We start from the raw sequence: 6,808 nt of genomic DNA, 5'->3' as shown, positions 1-6,808 counted from the left end.
CAGGAGCCTGATGCACACAGGAGTGACAACCCTGCCTGTGGCTGTCAGCAGACTCTTCACAGAGTGGCCATTTCAGCTGCATTTTCAAGGATAAGGAAGGGGACTGACAATCTGCATGAGAATCTTTCTGAAAAGTCAGCATCTGAGATGCCAGGCCTTGTTAGGGAGAACGGAGGAAAAGAGACAAAAGTGAAATGCACGTTTAATGAGTTAATGGAGCCTGATGAATGAATGCACTCTGAATTCTGGCTCCTGTGCCACTGCATTAAAATGCACTGGGCTGAGAACTGAAGCTCATTGCAAATTTAAAACTTCTAGAGAGAAGACCCAACACTACACGTTCATCACAGCCCTGTTCCCGTTACAGCTTCCCTGTGACTTCCTGTCACAAACCTTCTGTTCCAGACTGGGTGGCCTCTCACTACCCCACCACTACTCCAGGCTCCTACAGTCTGCATGACTTAGGATGTCTTTTCCCCTCTTATCTCCAAATCCCACCTATCCATCAAGTCCTACTGCTTCCCTGAAACCTTTGGGCCACTCTAGCCTGTGGGGATTTCTCCCTTTGAGGACATTGTGAGGAGTACAGAGACCATTGTCTTGACCTGTCATTGGCACTAAAGTGTCTCTTGTACAATTGCATTGGCTCTCAAATAGATTGTAACTTTGGGCAAGCAAGTAATCTAAGGTACCTATGCCTCAGTTTACTCATCTGCAATGGGAGTAATAAAACACTCAGCACATAGGTTGTTGTAAGAATGAGATATGTGAAGCATTTAGACCACTGCCTGGCCCATAGTAGGCATGATATGAACTGTCAGCTGTGATTATTGCAAGTCCTCTGTAGATGGAGGCATGCTTTCCCATCCTTCAGGGACCCAATAAAGGGCTCAGCTTTCCCCCAAAGTTCATACCAACAAGCTTGGCTCAAGTTTTTCTAAGAGAAATGAGTTTTGGGCCTGAATTATGTTCTGGAGGCTTTGTTTTCTCTTTCCCCCCAAGTGCTAGCTCTTTGGCTTGTATATGTGAAATCACAATTGGATGGCACTTTATTTAAAGCCACAATCCAATTGGTAAACCTGACACTTCAGCAATTATATTTTCCAGCTGAGAGACATGCAAAACTTGAGCCACAGTTAATTGGAAGGCATTTAAAAAGCCTTTTTATTGCATCACATGGACACTTCATTATGGTAATAGGAGGATGGGATCCTCATTTCCTCTGCTTTTTTTCAGACACTCTTATGTATTTCTTTATGCACTAAATATGCTTTCTGGTCATTTCTGTCTTCTTCCCCATTTCCAGTTCTGTTTGCTTTGTCTCCTTCCCTCCCTTCTGTCTCTTCCTCATCTTGTCCGGCAGAAAGGAGGCAGGTCTATTTTCTCCTCTACTGTCTGCCCTCAGTGCCTCCCTCCAGTTCCAGCTTTATGCATGAGCAAAGGAACGATCAGCCAACAAGCTTGGGAAGCTCCCCAGAACCATGAGTACCTTCTAGGTTACAGAAGCTAGAGTCCTACGTCTTTGGTTTACCCTGGGCTGCCGTTGTGAGCATCCTCCTGTGTCACCTTGTGAACCAGGTAGGGAACTCAAGATTACTATTTCCCGTTAGCATGCTAGCAAAAGTGCATCTATCAAATTGGTTTATTTGTTTGGAAATCAGAGCACAAAGCTAAGAAGTAACATAGGACAGCTAAGCTTTGAGAGTATCTTAAAGGGAGTGTTGGGGCGCAATGCCAACTCCCAGGTCTCTGTTTCCAGCGCTCACTCCCTTCTGAGATAGAAACCTATTGTCTTTGACAGTCCACTGTACATCCCCCTTTGAAAGACCCCTTAAGTGTAAAATATCCACAATGGAATATATATCATCTCACACATTCCTCATTCCCACATGTCCCATGGCTTCTCTTCTTGAATTCATTGTCTTGGAAAAATACACCATTGAGGTGGTAGATATTACCACCCAGTGGCCCATATGAAAACTCTCAAAGCCACTCCTCTCTCCCTTTCTATACATCACCAGGCACTCCATCCTCTTTAGTCTGCTTCCTGAACAGCCCTCCAATTTATCCCTTCCTCCTAGCCTTAGCTCGCAGCTCTCCTCTGGGCTGTTGTTAAAGCCTCTTAACATGTGTCCATGCCCCTACACTCTCACCGGACAATCCATCTTCATACAGTGCCACTGAAAAGATCATTTTGCTACCCCAAGGACACACTCTGCCTTCTCTCATCTCTAAGCTTTTGCATTAGCTCTTCTCCCCTCCTATATTCTCCATCCCCTTGTCCAGTTGACAAGTCTGTCTTTCGAGGTGTTGAGTACCTTTTCAAGTGTCACTTTACCTAGACAGAATTAGTTACTCCCTTCTCTGTGCCCCCTTTAATACTTAGTACACATAATTCTTCATTTTACAAATATCTGCTTTATCCATCTCTGCAGCTTCTTGAAGGCAGGAATTATGTCTTGTTTTTCTTTGGATTACCACCTCCTGGTTAATCAATACGTGTTCGCTGAATGCATGAAAGGCTTAAATATCACAAAAACTCACTAAACACCTGCTTTATGCAGACACATTATTCTAAAATAGTGTAAAACTCAATGAGTCTATTCTCAAAGAGCAAACAATCTAGTCTAAAATAGGCCCAAACATTTGTAGTTTAAAATAGGTTCAAGGAGTGCCTGGGTGCTTAGTTTTTACTTAATACTGCTGCATGTTCAGTTCACTGTCACCAGGTGGCAGTAGTGTGCCGTGGTCATGTGGTCCAAGCCATGAAGTTCCCAGAACTTCACAAAAGTGGTTCTGCTTGGGTCGGGTTGCTAGATTAACAGCAAGAGAACCACAAGGGGAATGTAGACTGCGTCTGGGTTCTATGTGTGGCTGGACTTGCAAGGGTTTGCTCTTGGGAGATGCCCACAGCTGCACCTGGCATGCCATGCTGCATTTAGACACAGTGCTCTCTGTAATCCATAAACCCAAAGCAAGGAGATTTAGAGAGCTCCAGGTTGGGACCAGATCTATAGCTTGGAAGACCTCCTGCTGTGTAGTTCTCTTTAACTGCTCTCAGTGGTGAGCTTCTAGTCTGCCATTTTTAATTCAGACAATGGCTATGGCAATTAGGAGGTCTTAGGTGATCTCTGCTAGAACACTTTCCATAAAGAGATATGAGCTGATTCCAAGCTACACCGAATGAAAAAAAAATGCATGAAAACTGAGGAAACAGAGTTACAAGGGAGGACGTAGAGAGTGAGACAAGGTCAGTAAAAAGTCCAGTTTCTTGCCTAGCACTACCTCAATCCCTAGTCCAATTCTCTGCCCAGGATGGGGAAGACTTAGCTATAGCTGCAAGCCAAGGGCATAGACAGGAACAGAAACAGAAATACAAGAGGGAGAGAGGATAAGAACTAGATCAGTGTTCGGCAGAAGTCAGGGAATGAGGACGAGAATGCAAGTAGGGGATTAACCTTGAAAAAATTGAAGAGTCAAACCTTTCTTCATTTGAGGCAAGAAGCGAACTTGGGTTTTGCCAGAGTTTGGTTTGTGGAAAGGAGATATGGAGATTTGAAGAAGTTCATGCCCACTGTCCCTCATGTGAGGGACAAGAGGGCAAGTAACCACCCTCTCCATACCAAAGAGTGGGAATTAAAGAGTGATGAAGCAGGCTTGAAAAGATGGTAAGGACTAGATGACTAGGAAAAGAAACTGATTAGGAATACGTTTAAGAACTATACTTAAAGAGAATTCATGCATTTGTAGTAAAGTATTGGCAGGGTTACTAGGTTTTGTGCAGCAGAACTCAGAAGTCTGGTTCCATTGTTTCGCTTGGTTGATTTGCTCTAAAGTTGGGGGTTAAAGAGGAGGAACAGAAATAAAAGAGGAGAGTTAATGAAGAATGGTGGTTAGGATATAGTTAAAATGATTGAACATGATATCCAGGCTGGGTGGGAAAGGAATTAACAAGATGGGCTGGAAAAAAACGGAAGTGACTAAGCAGTTGTAGACCTGAATGACATAGAGGAGGTGAGAAATAGGAAAACTGGAAGTAAAATGAGAAAGTGCTATTGGGAGCTCAAGATTCCCAAAGCCAATGGTGTTTCTGTGGGAGAGGGCTGCTGATATGGAGGGAGGCCAAGCTCACTGGAGTAGAGGAGGTTAGAGCAAAGACTAAATTGTCAGCTCAGACTTCATCAGGCTAGTCTCCAAGGCCCATAGCATAAGACAAGATAGGCAGGAAGCTAGATGGCCCACAGTGTCCACAGTGGCTGCAGGAGAGTGACCTGGAGGCTATGGATGATGGAGATAGGATGAAGGAGTATAAATTGGATGCTGGGAGTTTTAATGTAAGAGTGACTCTTACTTTTCTCTTACTTACTAGAATGCTGATCTGGATACGACAATGGGCAATTGATAGAGGAATGCTCCAGACAGCAGAAGGAAGGGCAAAACTGAATGGAGACCAAAAGATTGGAGAGACAGGTGATCGGAGGAGCTCATACCTTAGCTTTGGGTAGGATGGGCCCATTGTGGGATGGACCCAATCAGTTTCAGGATTCCAAAGGTAATGTAATTATACATAATTTGGCTGATGCCGAGAACACAGCAGGTTCTGAAGAAATATCTTTGTAATTAATTAATGTCTTTTGCTTTTAGGATTTTTTTTTTAACTATATGTATTCAGCTTCCATAACTTAATCTTTATTTGTTATTTATTTATTTTGTTTGTTTGTTCGTTTGTTTTTTGAGATGGAGTCTCACTCTATTGCCCAGGCTGGAGTGCAGTGGCACGATCTCGGCTCACTGGAAGCTCTGCCTCCCGGGTTCACGCCATTCTCCTCCGTCAGCCTCCTGAGTAGCTGGGACTACAGGCACCCGCCACCTTGCCCGGATAATTTTTTTTTTTTTTTTTTTTTTTTTTTGTATTTTTTAGTAGAGATGGGGTTTCACCATATTACCTAGGCTGATCTTGATCCCCTGACCTTGTGATCCGCCCACCTCGGCCTCCCAAAGTGCTGGGAATACAGGCTTGAGCCACCACCCCTGGCCCATAACTTAGTCTTTAAACTTGCTAGCTCACCTGTAGACAGCTTCCAGGCCTCCTCACCACAGATTACAATAGATTATTCAGTGCAATTCAACTTCTTCATTGCCTATCTGTTTTCTTTCTCTAGAAATCCTTTTCTATAAAATGTCCAATTTATATATAAAAGAAACAAAAACATAAAGTTTCTAGACTGTTTTCCTAAATTAATAAGAGTAACAATAATAACTGGGTGGGGTTTTTTGTGACCTCGTTGCAGTTTACAAGTTATCTCAGTTACCCATTTATTTCTCAAAATCTCACAAGGTAGGCAAGATGGGTATTACTATGACCAATTTTGCACATAATCAGTGTAGATAGGTCCTGTGACTCTCCAAGACTGCACAGCTTCACATGGCGAAAACATAGGAGAGCCAGCCTGGAACCCATGTACTTCAAGTCTGAATTACTTCAGGTCTAGGATGTACTTCAAGTCTAGGATAGTGGTTCCTTAAACTTTAGTATGAGTTTTTTCAAAGTACAGATTTAGTAGGTCTAGGATGAGGTTTTGGAATTTGCATTTGAAGCAAACATCTGAGGCTCATGTTTCAGTGACCAAACTCAGAAAAACACTAATCTAGAAAATCCTTTTCCCCCTTCTCTCTTAAAGGGGTGGAAAAAAGAGGGAGATCTTACCTCCTATGAATCAAAGGACTTTTTTCCTCTTGGAGAACTGGAGCCCCCAGCTCTTCTCTTCTGCGACCTACCCACACACACTGATAAAGTTAATTATCTGCCCTGGCTAAATGACTTTCCTTAGCAACACCGTAGCAACTAACATCAGTTCTGCCTTAGGCTACAACACTGGAAGGAGATTTCTTGAAGTCCAGTATATTTTACAAAAGAACAAAACATCTGAACAGGAAATTAAGGGGAAAGTAAACTGGATTCATTGCTAGGAGATGAGAAATAGACACATGAAATAGTTCATGACAATTCACTGGAACACAATAGTCGAAATAGGAAACTTTTTCTCCTTAGTTCTACTGAAGTCCAGAGGAGGGGAGACTGCAGGATCTCATTCTATGGAGGAAAATTTAAACAGGTAGGAGGAGGGAGGGCATTCCAGGCCATGAGAAAGCTGTAAGCAAAGGTGCTGAGGCAATACTGAAAGTGGAGGACACAGGGAGCCCAGCTGGGTGGTGCTGGGAGCTCAGATTGGGATCTATGACCAGGCATGACCAGATGGACACAGTGAGACCAGAACATGGAGGGCCTTGGAGGCCAAGTCTTAAAATTTGGGCTGAGTCAGAAGGCACTGAGGGTAGGCTTGTTAAAAAGTTTTTATTCAGAGAAAAAATATTTCTGGAGCCCCTACTATGAGCCAGGCACTATGTGTGCCCGGAAAATACAGTGGTAAGCCCCACAGACATTCTGGAGCTTAGAATTTAGAATGGAGACAAAGACTGAACAAATATAAAATTTTAAAAATCAAACTTATAAATGAATAGGTCCTTATAAATCTTAATATTAAAAGAAGCCAGGTGTTCATGCTTGTAGTCCCAACACTTTGGGAGGCTGAGGCAGGAGGATTTCTTGAGCCCGAGAGTTTGAGACCAGCCTGGGCAACATAGGAAGACCCTGCCTCAAGAAGAAGAAAGGAGAAAGGAGAAGAAGAAAAAGAAGAAGAAGAAGAGGGAGAAGAAGAAAAAGAAGAAGAGGAAGAAGAGAAGAAGAAAAGGAAGAAGAGGAAGAAGAAGAAGAAGAAGAAGAAGAAGAAGAAGAAGAAGAAGAAGA

This window comes from Piliocolobus tephrosceles, chromosome 13 (genome assembly GCF_002776525.5).
Source record: "Piliocolobus tephrosceles isolate RC106 chromosome 13, ASM277652v3, whole genome shotgun sequence".
Lineage (NCBI taxonomy): Eukaryota > Metazoa > Chordata > Mammalia > Primates > Cercopithecidae > Piliocolobus > Piliocolobus tephrosceles.
Note: the sequence above shows the minus strand (reverse complement) of the source record.